The sequence below is a fragment of the Taeniopygia guttata genome, chromosome 10 (assembly GCF_048771995.1).
Source record: "Taeniopygia guttata chromosome 10, bTaeGut7.mat, whole genome shotgun sequence".
Taxonomy (NCBI): domain Eukaryota; kingdom Metazoa; phylum Chordata; class Aves; order Passeriformes; family Estrildidae; genus Taeniopygia; species Taeniopygia guttata.
Window position 1 is genome coordinate 3,785,720 of NC_133035.1, and position 16,972 is coordinate 3,802,691.

At 47.7% G+C, this 16,972-nt stretch overlaps 1 protein-coding gene across 2 annotated transcripts in view; it reads right to left on the reverse strand.

Moving 5' to 3' along the window:
- Nucleotides 1-11,043, reverse strand: part of CSNK1G1 (casein kinase 1 gamma 1) — a 95,607-nt gene extending 84,564 nt beyond the window's left edge. For both annotated transcript variants that reach the window (XM_030281858.4, XM_030281857.4), the window contains exon 1: nt 10,882-11,043. The gene's annotated coding sequence lies outside the window, so the exon portion shown is untranslated. The remainder of the gene's footprint in view (nt 1-10,881) is intronic.
- Nucleotides 11,044-16,972: the final 5,929 nt, after the last annotated feature.

The window sequence follows — 16,972 nt, forward strand, 5'->3', positions numbered from 1 at the left end:
CCCAGAGCAACATTCAGAAGTTTGCTGCCTGCCTTTTAAAGAAATCCTCCCAATCCTAAGAGTTTCAGGCATTTTAGACTGACCAAGATAGGCAGCTTCTCATTCACCTTCAACTCCACTTTCTCTCTCCATTATGTTTTCCAGCCGTGGTGAAGATGCAATGACCAGAAATGCACAACACAATAGGAGTAGTCACACACTCACCCACTGCAATTTACTCGGTGTATTACTCAACGACCCTAATCCTTAATCAGATTAATATTTCAGCCTTCCAAAAAATAAAACCATGTGTCCTATCTGTAGCAAGCAAGAAACCAGTGCGTCAACAACAACCGAGTCATTGCCAGGGAGATGAATCCCAGCAGCTCCAAGCCGTGCCCATGCCAACCAAAAGCGTTTTGCCACTCACCTGCAAAAGGGTTTCTTTCACAAGGCAAAAAACCCCACACCACTCAGCACGCTCCTGAACAGCATGGCAGACACCCAAAAATCCTGTTTGAGTTCCCAGCAATTTTTCCCATTCAGCTGGCAGCGTGATGCCAACCTCAGAGGAGTCTGGCATTTTTGGAGGATGGCAGAAGAACTCTGGAAGTACTCTGAGTATTCCTGGGTACACATTGAAGGCATCTTCTTCACTACGCTTGTAGGTTGAATTACATATTTAATTAGAAACAGCTTCAACAAGAAGTTGCTAAAGTTGAACATGGGGGATAAGTCTCACTTCACAAGGAGGCAAACCCACACAAGGAAGCACATGCCAGAACTGGCCACCTCTGTGCACCATCTCACACATACTACAAACTTCTCTCAGAAGCTGAAGTAAAGTGTTATTTTGCACAGATAAGCTTCATGTTACCTTGAAGGCAAACATTACGTTTCCCACAGTTAGGAAATTGCATCTGTATGAAGCTGCTTTGACTCAGCTTCCGCTTTCAAGCCCTAATCTTCAGCGTAGCTGTCAATTAGAAATGTCTGTTACCAAGTAATCTGCTCTACACACCACATCATGTCTGTCTCCTTTGAAGCCTTAATACCCACTGGTGAGGATGGCTTTGTACCAGTAGATCACTCGTGAACCTTTTGCACTGTATTCAGATCCCAATTTAATTCCTACCAACAGCCACACTGGAAGCGTTGGCCAATGACAAACACAAAAAGCTGTTTGGCATCCTTGAGCCCCAAAGCTCCGTCCACCACACAAAAACAGTGTTTATGTGTTGAGAGAGACACAAGTAGAAAGTCCTTGCAGCACAAGGTCATACCAAGCTCGCTGGAAGACTAAATTTAGTCACCTGTGCCTCAGGCAAGTCTGTTAGTTATGGGAAGCTTGGCTACTGGTGTGGAGCACTGTTCCTAGGGTAAATCCCATGGAAGACTTAACTCCATTTAATTGCAAATGATCTTGAAGCTATTAATGGGGAGCCCAATCCCAATCCATCAAAAAGGAGCTGTCTCCGAGTTCCCCACAAACTCGGCACCGGGACACCGTGATCCTGTCAGGGCTGGTTTGCTTGAAGCTGCTACGTTCAGAGTGAGCAGGAGGAGCTCAAGAAGATGTAACAGATGGGGTATCAGTGCAAATATATTTCAGAACACCTCCTTAGCAAGCACATTTCCTCCTCTACCTCACCTCACACTACAGTTCTAACAGCTACACGAGAGCGGATAGACAAGAACTCAGGGATTATTCCAAGCTTCAGTAAATGTTAGCAGAGGCTGACTGAACAGTTTGTTCAGTTTACCAAAAAGTGTATCAGCCAACAGTTTTGTCAAACATTTAATAATTTTCCAAGCCAAAGAGGCAGGGGTGACTCAGTTTGTTCAACTGTGTTAGGTCTTGGGATCAGTATCAGCCACGAGCCCATGGAAGGACCACAGCAGTCAACTGAGGTTTGATAACGAGGATCACTGCAAGACTCTATCCCTAGGAAAAAACAATTTAAAGAATCTGGTTTCAAGACACCACTGAGGAATTTCTGAACTATCTGCCTCAGCACTACAGGCCTTCAGAGATGCTCAAGAACCTATTTTCATGCCAGAAACTCAAACAGGAGGACTAGCTCAAGCATGCAAAGCCAGGATTACTAAGATGACTGCACCAAGTCCAACCAGGCACAAGGTTTCTCACATTACATGTTGAGTGTATATGGTCCAAAAGGCATCTGGGACTCACGCTCCATCCCCTAATGCCTCTGCAAACAGATGGTGTCACAGAAGGCTGCCTGAACATCCAACAGTCACCCTGCACATCACTGCTCTTACCAAACCTGTCCTTGCAGAGGCCCCAGCCAGGAGGATGCCATGACCCCCAGGTCCTCTATCCAAAACCTGTTATCACCACAGCAGCCACGTTCCCCCCAAACCCCCATCTTCAATCACATTGTCTCCTTAAAGTCAAAGCACCAGGAAGAACAGAACAAGTGACTCCAAAACATCCCACTGCCAGTCATGGATCATGACAGGCAAAGGCATTCTGGCATGCCCAGTAATTCCTAACACTTAGAAGGGATAAAAACCACCAAGTACCAGCACTGCATGCAGCAAGTCCACACAAATCCAAAGACCTGTGAATTGTGTTGGAGCCTAACACCAGTTTTGGATTTTAATGACAGAATGTCAGGGATCTGAGCAGAGATATTCCCCCCAGAGATGATTTACCACACTGGCACTGCATCTATCACAAGTCAAACTGAAGCCTCAGCGCTGCCAACACTGCACAGAGCTGCTTCAGAATGGGAAACTGGTCAAAACCTTTCCAAAGAGGGGACAGCTGGGAAGCAATATCAAATGCCAAAGTGGCTACAGGCCTGATGTCAGCTGCAGCATGATCATTTGGAGAACCCAAGGGCCTCCAAAGCACCCAACCCAGCACTGAAGGTAAGCCAGATGAGGTAGGCTGTGGCTAGAAAAATGAGAGAACAACCAGGAAATGAAAATTATTCAGGGTGGGGAAGCATCATAAAATCATAGACTGATTTGGGTTGGAATGGACATTGAACACCACCTTGTTCCACCTCCTGCCATGGGCAGGGATACCTTCCACTAGACTAGGTTGCTCCAAGCCCCATCCAACAAAGACTTGAACACTTTCAAGAACCTCACTACCTGGAGGAATGACACACAGCAGGTGTTTTGGAAGTGTTTATTTCCATCTAAGAAGTTACTTAAAGCACGTGCTGCCCCAGTCCCTTCCCCCAGCACAAACCAGAGTGCTGTGACCTGCCAAAAAGTGACAGCAAGGATGAGTCGGCATGAAACTCCTACAGGCGAGACCTTTGAAGTCCAACCCGGACTTGAAAAGAGACAACTACAAAGCCTGTGGCCTCTGCTTCATTAAAATAAGATGTTAAAGGTTCTTAAGTTTCATTTGCTCATTGAAACTTGTTCTTTTAAGATCTAGGAAATAAAAATAAGCTGCAGAAACTAAACTGGCCTTGTGCATTACAAAGGAAGACAGTTACAAGGTAACTAAGGACGGCCAAAATCTGGCAGGATGGGATTGCTGCACAACAAAGCAGCTCGTTCCAACCTTGGGCAGAGTCAAACTCTTCACTACACTTGTCAGATCTGCCACCTTCGATGAACGATATTAAAGCTGTATTTTAGAGAAATGCCTCCCATTTGTTGTAATAGACTCAAACAAACAGCAGTCAGATCCAGAAGGAATTTTGAGTGATGAGGAATGAAAGCTTGGAGATCCAGCAAGTCTGAGAGACTTCAAACTGCTACTCTTGCAAAACACACCTAAAGAATTTTAGACATGAGAAGTAACGTTAATGGCTGGGCTCAATGATCTTAAAGGTGATGCCAACCTGAACAAGCCAATGAGTCAATTTATGTATCCCTCCTTGCTGAGCACAACATTAGACAGATGCAGACAGATTTCCTGTGTTAGTTTTCCCTGTTGTGAGCCCTCCATTAATGTGAACAATGACAGCTGAAATTATCTGAATCTATCCTCTGTCCTGTAATGCAGAAATAAATGTGCAAAACAAAGAAACACTGAGTTTGGCTTATTTCTACAAACAAAATATTACCTGTGCCAGGGCCTCACCACCCTCACAGAAAATAATTTCTTCCCAATATCAAAGCTAACCCTGCCCTCTGGCAGTGGGAAACCATTTTGCCTTGTCCTGGCACTCTAGGCTCTTGTCCCAGCTTCCTCTTCAGTTCTCCTGGAGCTTCTTTAGGCACTGGAAGGGGCTCTGAGGTGTCCCTGAAGCCTTCTCCTGATGAACCCTCCCAGCTCTCCCAGCTTGGCTCCAGAGCAGAAGGACTCCAGCCCTTGAAGCCCTTGGTCTCCTCTGGACGGGCTCCAGCAGCTCCACATCCTTCTGATGCTGGATCCCAGAGCTGGAGGCAGCTCTGCAGGTGGAGTCTCACCTGAGCAGGGCAGAGGGACAAAATCCCCCCTCACCCCTGTCCTGCTGCCCAGGGCATGGCAGGGGTTAAATCATGAACTGAGCTCCGCAGCAAACCAGCAGGATGGAAGAGACCATCTTTTCTAACATAAAATAAATAGCTCCAGGAAACATGTCAGACAGGTTGGTTTCACAGAGTTCAAATAGGTTTATCCTACAACTTGATGTAACTACCTCTGGCACTGATGCACAGCGATTCCTTGTGGGCTGGGAAAAAGGTGCAGCTCTATAGGAAGCAGGTATTTCAGAGTTTTTTTAACCTCAGCACAAACTGCATGAACTCCCCAGGCTTTATCACTAGACATTAAAACATGTATATAGGACAGCAGCTACTCAGGATATTTAATAAATGATGTGGTCTCCTCTAATGCACCCCACACAACATGGCCAACTCATCTAAGAGAGCTACAGAGACACGATGACCTCAGGAAAAAGATTTGGGACTGCGAAAAAACCTTCACATCTTTGTAAACAGCCACAATATTCCCAGCCTAAAGGAATGTCACAATATAACTGTAAGAAGAAGGAAAAAAAAAATGAGCAGGAGAGCAGAGGCAGACAGGAAAACAATTTTCCCCTCTCCCTGGTGAATATCCCCAATTCCTGCATTAAATGCTCAGAGTAGCAAATCCAAGCTATTCAATTGTCTTCCACCACACAGAAATTGTCAGGCTGATCTTGAGGGTGGAATCACTGTCAACTTTTCAGGCTATTAAGCTGTTCTCCTGAAGAGATTTGCTCAAAGATGAGCAAAGCAAACCAGAAGATTCAGACAGGTAAGAGACACCTATCCATTGCAGAAGATGGGCTGCTCCAAATGGATCTGACAAGAAGGAAGAACATACAAAAAGCCAGGAGAAAATGGTAATTTCACCCCTATTGAGTTTCATTGTTGCTTTTGCCAATTTCTAGCAAAAAGGGAACTGTTTAAAAGGTAGGGAGAGTCTGATGAACCAGAAATTAAATGGGCCATTTAACAAGGAATTCAAATATCTCCTCCCTCAAGTGAAAAACAAAGGTTGGGGGCTGGGGGGTGTTAATGCGAACAGAGATGAAGTAGGTACAAAAATTCTGCGATTTTACCGCTTCATATAATCCCAGAATGGGTTGGGTTGGAAAGATCTTAAAGCCTATCCTATTCCATCCCCTTGTCACGGGCAGGGACACCTTCCACTAGCCCAGGTTGCTCCAAGTCCCATCCAGCCTGGCCTTGGACACTTCCACGGGTGTGGCAGCCACAGCTTCTCTGGGCAACCTGTGCCAGGGCCTCACCACCCTCACAGAGAGGAATTTCTTCCCAGTAACACAGATAACCCCATCCTCTGGGAGTGGGAAGCCATTCCCCCTTGTCCTGGCATTCCAGGCAAGGGTACAGCCAGCAAAAAAGGAGGGAAATGTCCAGAGGCAAAATTCAGGCTGAGAATAGGAAGGCAATAAGCAAGAGTTGGGTGACAGCATCTCAAAGAATGGCTCCCACACTTGGGCTTGGATTCATTAGGATCTGAGAAGGTTTTGGGACAACTGGAAGCCTGTAAAAGAACAAGGACTGAATGGATCAAAACAGCACCACGACAGTGGGCCCTGCAATCGACATCAAAGGTTCCTCTCACACTGCATAAGAAGAAAGCCAGCAGAGCCAGAGAAGAGTATATTTGAGGAGGATGCATCTTTGGGGGGAAAGAAGGTGATTCATAAGAGCCTCATCTCCTCAAGAACTCCTACAGATGGGACAAGAATTAGCCATGTGAAAATCCACAGCTAGAAAAGAATCAACACAGTGCAAGTCAGATGGAAAGACAAAAACAAGGGTCAGGAGTGTTTCTTCACAAATGCTGTAAGTCTAAAAGTATGATGGAAAAACTCAAATGCCTGGTTTGCAAGTGGACATAGCAAGTTCATTTAAAACACAGTGGAGAGTAGAGGAGCCATTAAAAAAACCACACAGTGTTAACCAGGCTCCACGCCCCACATGTCACCAGAGCAAATGCCAGGTCAGTGTGTGACACCAGGACCAAGTTCTTAAACAGCAAAAAGTGATTCTTCCCAGCAGTGGATGAGAGAAGCAGCAACTCATAGAACCATGGAATATTTGGATGGGAAGGGACCTTAAAGCTCCCGTTCCGTCCCCTGCCATGGGCAGGGACACTTTCCACAATCCCAAAGTGCCCCAAATCCTGTTCAGCCTGGCCTTGGACATTCCAGGGACGGGACAGACACAGCTTCTCTGGGCCACCTATTCCAGGGCCTCACCATCCTCACAAAGAAGAATTTCATCTTAACATCTAATCTAAACTAATTCCGGCCTTCACCTTGGATAGCAGTAGGAATATTGGTGTGAGCCCTACAGCGTGATCTGACCAAGCAATCAAAGCCAGCACATCTCTACAGCAAGGCTAAGTGTCCAAGAAGGAAACAAAATCTAAATTTACAAGCTTTTAGTAAGGGAAAAAAGGTTGGAAGCCACATGATCTATTATTGTGTTAATAAATCATCAGACAACATCTCCCAAAAATTAAAATTGTGTTTATACACACTCTTGAGTGTGTTGAGCTTGGCTTTTGGTGGCAAAATATGATGAGGTGACAGTAATAGCCTCACTTTACCCCAAAGTCACAGAGGAGGAGATGGGGAAGTGCCCTTGGTTAAAGCTGGTACTAGAAAGTCTCTTGGCCCAGCTTTCACAGCACAATTCAGCAGAGTCTGGACAACCAGCCCAGGCAGCCATGCTGGGCAAACCAGAGCTGGCCTAAAGACCAGCCTAAATTGCTGCAGGGCTAATTATATTGTACAAAATGAAGCTGTGTCTCAGGAGTCAGGGGCTGTTGTCTTTTCTACCCTTCTCCTTCTTCCTTTTGCAGTGGACAGAGCACATCAACAAGGGAAAATCAGCTGATACTCCATTGAAAAAAGCAAGAATACTACAAGGCAGAATCCACCAAAGATCTCTGGAGAGAAAAACTACAGGAAAAAAGGAAAAATCTTTCATGTACAGAAATAACTGGTAAAGAAGGGGGCAGAACATATCACTGGTCCGTTCTGCAGCAAGGACTCACCAAAGGATTCTGCTTCACACAGAGCTGTGTTACTAAGATGACAACATTTGCTACTCTGAATAATTCAGGATGAGAAGTAAATAAGAGCAATGACTCCAAGGAATTGCAGTAAAATCTCGTGATATGAGTGGGTGATACAATTCACAGAGCAGCACATCAGGAACAACCACCCTAACGTCAACTTCAAGAAACATGACAGACTGAACTGATGCCAACCCTAGGAAGCAGGACTACAGCAGAATATGCCACCAAAAACCATGGCTCCATGGTTTTAAGATCACTAATGAACAAGCACAACATTTGTAATTACAGAGATAATAATATAGGATAAAATACCTCTAAAAAGGTATCTGCACCATAAATAGAACCCAGCACCTCTGTCAATGTCCTCCATTGTCTTGTGCCCCACTCCTCCTGCCTTACCTGTCTCAAGGAGGCTGAAGCAGAGCTGGTAATGACATGAAATACAAGAAGAGCCACAGAAAGTCTAAATATATGAGGACAATTCAGCCAAGAGACTACCAGGAATGGAAAAAGTATCTTCCTAAAATCATGAATATCATGAAGAGAAGTGCAAAGGTTCCTAAATTGATCACCTGGCTCAGGGAGGTCATGAACTGCTGGAGAGAGAAAAATAAACCACTATTTCCCTGGATTAGATCTGCTGTGTTTGTGTTCTCCCCTCCCCAAGCATCTGCTCCTGGTTACCAGTGAGCAGGATACCAGGCCAGATGGATTCCTGGTCTCATCTGGTAGCACTTTTTAAGGCATTACACAGGATTTCATCTGTTAACCTGAAAATACACAGTGGCTGATTGCTTCCTAAGAGCTGGAAAAGGGAGCAGTGTCAGGGCAGGGAAAGCTGCAAGTGGCTGTGGACTAGGATGGACTTAGGATTTTGCCCAGCTCACAGCTCCCCTCAGAGTGGAGTTCTGAACCTGCCTGAATATTTTCCATTGGTGACTCCAGCACAGCAAACCAAGTTGTTGCCAACACAGAGAACTGGAACAGCATGAAAACTCCTATGGAAGAGCAAGATAGATGGGCTGGAATGAGGCAAGGTTACACACTTCAGACTTCACAAGAAACACTACTATGAACAAGAGAGACGGGATATTAGCTTGTTGCCATGTCCCATGAGCCACCAACCTGTCTCAGACATGAAGGATATCAGCACAAAGGACTTCTCTGTGACACGGCACAGCATCCCAGAGATCCCCTGCCATTCCCTGCTCTGCTCCCCTCAGGGATTAGCTTTGAGCAAACATGTGCAGGGAAGAGAGCAACAGAGAACATAGAAAAGAGTGACTGTGGTTTGAAAATACAGAGCCAACAGCTGGGCCAAGCTTTTCGAAAGCACCAATGGAGAGAAGAGCTAATTTATAGGAAGCAGCTCTGGCATAAACACCAGCAGGTATGTCCCAGTTAAATGTATTGTGAGAATCTGGTGTGAGTTTCCAGCCCTCGTGTCCAGAAAACAGAACTTACACGAAATGCAGCAAGGAGCCCAAACTTGTGAGGGCTTTTGGCCAGCAGTTGAAAACACACAGTTAGAGATTTGCAGAGGAAAGCAGAGAGATGAGACTCCTCTTCCCCACCACACAACAGCTCCTAAAGAATACAAATTGTGGCAGCCCAGTCCAGAAAAAGTGATTTCAGGGCAGGAACTGTTTAAAGAAACACTTGTATCTGAAAAAAGTTTAGGTGCTTACGAAGGGTGTGAGCATAAAGCCCTGATTTTATCAGGCCAATAGTCTAAAATTGCACTGGAGTCAGCAAGATTTTTGCCAAAAAGCTGGAATATCAGCGGTGCCGGGGTGCCGCTACACCAGCAGCCAGAACTTCAACATGGAAACTGAGATTTCCCTGGCACCTCTCACCTCCATCCTCCACTCTTCCTGAGTACGTCTGCATGTTTTTTTACTAATAATGATTTCTTTTATTACACACCATGATATTTAAATTCTTTCTTATCTGGTCACACCTTGCCAGCGGTCACCTTCCCTGAACAAGAACTCCTGCTGATATTTATCATTGGCAGCACCTCCAGCTCATCCCTGACTCCAAGAGCTCCAGTGTGAACCCAGTTTCATGTGCAAATAACCGGTGTGTGCATCTCTCTATGACAGCAATGTCATGAAACCCAAACTCTCTCATCAGTAACACTTCACCATCCAGGTGGCACTTCTAAAATTCGAGCAACTGGCAAGCATTGAGGAATTTTGCAGCCTGAATCTCTGCAAACTCATAATTCCAAGGCACTCTTTGTGTTTGTTGGAATGTGTCTGTGGGAAAATGCTGCTAATATTTGGTAAGGGCTTCTCAACAAGAACAAAGCTCATGATTCCCAGTTTACCCATCGACCTCTCCCAACAGAATTACCAACACAACATTGAACCAGAGAGGTAGAGATGGTTTATCTGGGCAAATCACAGCCGGCAGCTGGGGAGCTGAGAGAATGAAAAGGCAGATCCTGAAGAACCTGGGGAGTGGCTGCACAAGCTGACAGGCATTAGGTCACTAGTAAAAAAAACCAGTCAAGTCTGAGGTCACACCCGTGATAGTGGGACTTCAGGCAGGTCATAGAAACCAGAAATGAGTGAGGTAGAAAATGTCACATGAAGTCAGGCATGGGAGGCAGCTCAACAGAGCTTGGACTCTGCTCAGAAGACTTCCTAGGAACAGAGAAGTCACTGTCAAGAAAGGCTAAAGGGGACTGCTGGTAGCCGTGAGACATTTGGAAGGGAAGATGTGACCCTCCTGAGGCAGTTGAGCTGCCCCATCCCTGGAAGTGTCCAAAGCCAGCTTAGACGTGGTTTGGAGCAGTCTGGTCTAGTGAAAGTGCCCCTGCCCACGGCAAGGGGTGGAATGAGATGACCTTTAAGATTTTTCCAACCCAAGCCATCCCGAATCCATGATTTGGATAAGACAACAAACCCCAACCCTTAGAGTTCCACATTGTGCCAAACAGCATACAGAAAATCTTCCCAGACGTAGAGGGGATAAATAACTTCTTCACACAAATAAGTTGCTGATACACCTCCAGTTACACAGAGCACTTCGCTCCCTCAGACCGGGAACACCACTGGGTCCAGCAGTTCCCAAGGCACCTCCAGCTCCTTCCCCGGCAGGTCCCTGCCCGGCACTGCCGGGACAGTCCATCAGCTCCCGGGACTCAAATCCCCCCGTTCCGCCCCGCGGGCAGCGCCAGCCCAGCGCCCCGAACCCACACCGGGGGGGAGCTGCGACCCCCGCGGTCCCTCGGGCCGCCCCACGGCCGCTCCTCCGCCGGCCGGAGCCGGAGCCGCCGCACCGGGAGCGCCGAGCCCGGCGGAGCCTCCGCCGCGGGCGGGCCGCGAGAGCCGCCCCCCGCCCGGGCCCCGCCGCCGCCGCCGCCTTGCCCCCACCTGCTCCGCCGGCGCTGCGCTCCCCGGGCGGGCCGGGCCGGGCTGGGCCGGGCCGGAGCCGCCGCTGCTCTCCCCGCGCCCGCCGCAGCTCCTCCCTCACGGCACTCGACGGCCACAGCCCGACCCGGCAGCGCTCGGCGCCGGCACCGCCCCGCGCGGCTCCGCCCTATGGCCGCGCCGCGCCCGCGCCGCTTCCGGGGCACCGCGGGCCTGGAAACCGCGTGGCGTTGCCAGGGGGAAGCGGCGGGACAGCGGCGGGACAGCGGCCGCGGGGCTCCGCTCCCGGCCGGGCTCGGCGGCAGCCGGGCCCAGCACCCGCCGGGTTCGGTATCAGCCGGGGCTCAGCATCCTGCGGGGCGCAGCTTGGCAATCCACTGGGACTCAGCACCCTCCGGGGCTCATCACCCACCGGAGCTCAGCATCAATCGGACTCAGCACAAATCTGGGCTCAGCACCCAGTGGGGCTCTGCATCCTCTGGGGCTCAGCTCAGCACCCTTCTGGGGCTCAGCATCCGCCAGGGTGGTCCCTTCCAACCCGAACCATTCCTTGAGTCTGTGGAAGATAAGCAGAACCCCACTGGGTTGTCACCTGGATGCTCCCAGGCTCATTCCGGTGAAGAACGTGGCATTTTCCAGATGGATGTTTTAAACTGGCATAGTCATAGAATCACGGAATCACGGACTGCTTTGGGTTGGAAGGGACCTTAAAGACCATCTCGTTCCCTCCCTGCTGTAGGCAGTGACACCTTCCACCCAACCAGGTTACTAATTCCTTGAAAATGGTTAAAAACACCACGAGGAAAACCTTCCTGGTGTGCAGGCCTCCAGCCTGGGGACAATCCCATTATCCAGCCACACACATAACAGCTTGCCAACATATGGGCCCTACCAAGGATAAACCAAAGGTTTATTTGGAAAATGTGTTTAGATCCATAATTTAGGCATTACAGTTATTTATTTCCCCTACTATCATGTAATCCTGAGGCCGAGCTTGGAAATTTTTCCCTGATGCCGTAGTTAGACGGGAAAAAAAAGCCCAGATCTAATCAAAATGGACATTTCACTTTAGGTTTTTGCTTTCTCTGTTCAGAGCTATATGCACTTGCCTGACTCAGTACAGGTTTAATAAAGGCTTAATATTTCTTATTAAACTTTTTAAGTTGTCAATATCAAAAGTAGAGTGTCTCAATCCAGCCACCTGAAAAGCCTGTCCTGGAAGCATCTTGTCAAACCCTAGCCTGAGTCTCTGCTCCACAATGAGTTTATTTTGCTTATTCTTTGTGCTATTATCTGTGGAAAATAATAATAATGTGCATATCACAGTATTGACAATATCTTTGATCAAAGGGAGAGGCATTTTTGCAATTCAGCTCCCATTTTTTCTGCTCTGAACCATCTGGGCACTCCCAAAGAGCATCTTAATTCTGAAAAATGATTTATCATCAATTTTAGTCCGAGTCGTTTTTCTGCTAAATCCTATTAAATGTGTGGATTCTCATTAGCCCTGTGATAATCCCTTGGGAGTTTATCTGAACACCAGCCTGCGTGTTGAATGAAGGGGTGGGGGGGGGTCAAAGCTGACCCAAAAACTTTTGGGGTGAGTGAGGACAGCAAAGGAGGTTCCTTGCCTCCTCATCCTCAGCCCAGACAGGTGAGATTCCAGCCCGATTCCCAAGCACCTTCTTATGAACAGAAAGGAAACATCCTGCTTTTCTTGCTGCATCTCCGGTCGGGATGAAGCGGCTGGTGGCCGCAGGGCAGCTGGAGCTGGTGGGCAGGACAATTCCCCTTTGTCCGGAGCAGCGAGAAGGACAAAGAAGCTCCTGTTGAGGATCAGGCACAGGGAGGCACACCCCAACATGCCAGCGTGGGCAGGGGGGACCCTGCAGACAGACTTCATATCCTTCTGAGTAATGTCCAAAGGGGAAAAAAGCTAAGTTAAAGGAAAGACAAAGCTTAAAAGTGCATGTTTTGGCAGAGAGGTGAGAATATAGGAGGTACCAAGGTCTCACTCGTCTCTCTTCCAATAGAAACAGCCCTGTAACCACTCAATCCAGAGCAGGAATATACACAAACAGGTTTGGAATTTACCAAAATTAGTAGTGCTCTAGAAGGAGTCGTGTGTATCTCCCTTAACATAAGCAGGCAACACCCGAACTCTAAAGCAGGGAGGCTGCCCTCCAAAGACTGGAAAGTCAACAATCACAGCTATAAATGGGACATGGTCTGGTAACAGAAAAAGCCTTGAAAATCAGAATAAACGATGAAACCCCCTCATCTGGGGATGAGATCCCTGAGATCTGGCAGTGGATTTCCCATGGCGGGGTAAGAGGTCAGCAGCCTGACAGCTGATGGCCCTGCTCCCCTCCCCTCTGTCTGTGTCCCCATGGCCCAGACATCTGCTGTCCCCGCCGAGCAGCTGCCCCCCTGTGCAGCCCTGGCTGCAGGACAGCAGCAGGAGAGCCTTCCTTCCAGCTAAATCCAACAGAAATGTGCTGTCTGTCCTGTTTCGGACTTGAGGGGAGAAGGCGTCTGCCAGGAAAAGCTCAAAAGTGCTCTGGAGCAGTAGCAATTTGTAATTATCCCTATGAGAAAAAGGAAAAGCCTTAGGCTATGGGGATGAGATAGGATGGCATCTGTTTCATCACTGTCTCTTGCCCAAAGATCATTTTGCCCTGTAAGATTTAAAATTCAATATATTAGGCCCTCAGGAATTCTTATTTCCTAAACACTTTGTTTGCTCACTTTGCAGCTGTTTTTGGAGCATCCAGCAGCTCCTGCTGAACCACATGTCCAGCTGTGCCAGCAGTGACCCCTGAGCTCTCATTTGTGATGTGGGTACATCCAACATCCCCTGGGGAAAAGTGTGGGTGCCCCAAGCTGGGTCAAAAGGGGCTCTTGGACCTTCAGGCGTGAATAGCAGGCTCAGCTGAGAACAGTTTATTGCTCATTAGTGTTCTCAGGCCTGGGATGTTCTCAAGGTCAGGGGTCAGATAAATAATTTGGACTACTAGAAGAAAATTCCATGTGTTGGGATGGAAATAAAATCTGCTGGGGGGAGTGGGTTGCCCTCACTGCCCATCCCTGACCCTCCAGCACTGCTGGGTTTGAGGAAACCACGGGGATTCAGCCGGTGACACGGCAGGTGATTTTGTTGAAGCCATTTCCTTACCTGGCAAGATAACACAGACTCAGGAAATGAGCAATTCCAGTCTCTCGTCCATGCATTTATGTATTCTCTTCACGTTTCCTAAATAAACTGGTCCGAGGCAGAAGGCTCAGTGTCTGGTCCTGGCAGAGCCCAGCGACTGTAGCTGAAGCTGCTGCTGACATCTATGGTCAGCCTGGGGTACTGGTGTTCAAAAGAGTCGGAGTCCCGGGCTGGATCGGGTTGGAAAAATCTTTCAATTCCTCTCAATCCTCCCCCTGCCACGGACAGGAACTTTTCCACTACCCCAGGGTGCTCTAAGCCCCATCAGACTTGGCCTTGGGTGCTTGCACAGGGCAGCCACAGCTTCTTTGGGCAACCTGTGCCAGGGCCTCCCTACCCTCACAGGGAAGAATTTCTCCCCAATATCCCATCTATCCCTGTCCTCTGGCAGTGGGAAGCCATTCCCCCCAATCCTGTCACTCCAGCTCCTTGTCCCAAGTCCCTCTCCAGCTCTCTTGGAGCCCCTTTAGGCACTGGCAGGGGCTGTCAATGAGTTGTGGCATTCATATGGATTTAACCAAAATATCATTATTATAGAATAATCCCTTAAAATCACAAGAAATTACCTCAGAAGTGAAAACTACTCTGAAGATATAAAAGTAATACTGACTGGATTTCCAGCTGATTGTTCCCCTTAGGAGGTTCTCTGGACCACACCTCTTGCCCTAAGACTGTAGAAATCCCCTTTCACAGGGAAAACCTCTTAGGTGCCGTAACATTACACCCAGTACAGTGATACAGATAATTTATCTGTAAATTAATTTTCAACACTGTGCATGACCCCTCTTTACCACATTAAATTTCACTATTAATTATATGGTTGGACTGAAGCACTTCTTGAGATTGATGGAAATCCTTCAGCACAGGTGTCAGCATGGGTACAGCTCTCTCAGCATTCTGAGACCCACACAGTGCCATTTTAAGGAGATTTTTATTGGAACAACAATAGCTGAGGAAAAAAAATAAACCAAAAAAGAAAAAACACAACCAGGCAAGCTTTTGGACCTAGAAACCTCTTACAAGTCTGGTCTTACCTATAAATTTTATTTTGGGTTGTCTGGAGCTCCTGAGCTTTAGCACTCTCTCTCATTCTGAATTTTCCCCTCATTTTCAGAAGAGCTGGGTGCTGTTCCTGTTTCCCTATAGACTCAAAGATTAGCAGCAGGGGCACAGCTGGAGCTAAACCAGCTCCAGCCCCAGGGAGGGTGGGTTGAAGGTCACCCTCCCGTATTCCCATTGGAGCAGGAAAGAAGCCAAGCAAACATCCTCTCCTGCATTTTGTTCTTATTAAAAACTCAGCTTTAGGACTGCAGGTCCTGTTGTAAATATTTGGATTTTATCTGTGCAGATGGAGCATATTTATTTGTTTATTAGAGGCAAAAGCAGTTTAGTTGCTCCTTAATACCAAGTTTTGCTCTTTCCTGAGGTTCCCAGCAGGGTGGGTGCATACCACAGAGGCACATATTTGGTTCCAAGCTCCTCACATCCCTCCACAGCCTCATGTGTTCCAGCTCCATCAGATTTTATCTGCTTAATGATGTGTGAGAGCAATCCAGCCCAGGAAGGACATGGAGCTGTTGGAGTGAGTCCAGAGGAGGCACCAAAACGTTCAGAGAGTGGAGCAGCTCTGCTGAGAAGAAAGGCTGGGAGAATTGGGATTGTTCAGCCTGGGGAAGAGAAGCTTCAGGGTGACCTAACTGTGGCCTTGCAGTGCCTGAAAGAGGCAGCAAGAAACATGGAGAGAGACTATTTTTACAAGGGCCTGGAGTGCCAGGACAAGGGGGAATGGTTTCCCACTGCCAGAGGGGAGGGTTAGACGGGATATTGGGAAGGATTTTTTTTCCCCTGTGAGGGTGTGGAGGCCCCTGGCACAGATTTCCTAGAGAAGTTGCCCCATCTCTGGAAGTGTCCAAGGCCAGGACAGGGCTTGGAGCAACCTGGGCTAGTGGAAGGTGTTCCTGTCCATGACAGGGGGTGAGCTTTGAGGTCCCTTCCAACCCAAATCATTCTTGGATCTGTGATTCAAGCCTCCATGAGAATTGTTCCTTGATGAGCAGCTCCTCATCCTTCCCCCTTCCCACCCGGCAGCCCTGATGGAGCAGCTGATCATGGATCAGAGCTGAGGGCATGCAGGTGATGAGCAGATCTGATCAGAGCCCCGAGGTGTTTGCTGTCTCCCAGGCATTTTTAGAGGAGAAATGGAACTCAGGATACGCTGGTTTGGCAGGTCAAAGGGACAGGAAAGAGCTGCCACTAGTGCCACCATGGGACCTGTCATTGTGATGATGTTTTGTGGGGTGTTGGGGCAAAAGAGTCTGTGGCTTGTTCAGATTTCCCCCCTTAATTTACATAATCTTAAAAAAATTTCTATTAAGGAATGATCAATTGCTGCTTCTCATTCAAACTTGAATTGCTTTTCTGTAACAACTCTCCTTTTTATCAATAGACTTTTTAGGAAGAGGTTTTTACAGCATTCACTGCTTTCCCCACCAGTACAGTGATACAGACACCAGGCTGACCTACAAGAGCTGCCACTAAACTCTTCTGATGTGCTAAATTTAAATTTTAATCTCCTCCTAAATTCCCCTTTTCATCTGCTCAACAATATTATGTTATTTCAGGGAGCTTCTGAGTAAGAGCACAAGCAGAACCCCTGCCATTAAGACCTGTCACAAGGCCCCACATGCTTTTTTCCTATGAATTACCCCAAAAGTTATGTGGCAAAGTTGTAACAACCATCATAACAAGTTTTATTTAGTTTTAGCCATTTATTGCTCCCCCAGCTTTCAGAGTTCTGATTCTTTAGAACAACTAGTTTGTTTTAGGTAAACTTCACCTCTAATCAGAGCAAGTTTCAGCTGCCCACCCACCTCTCTGGTG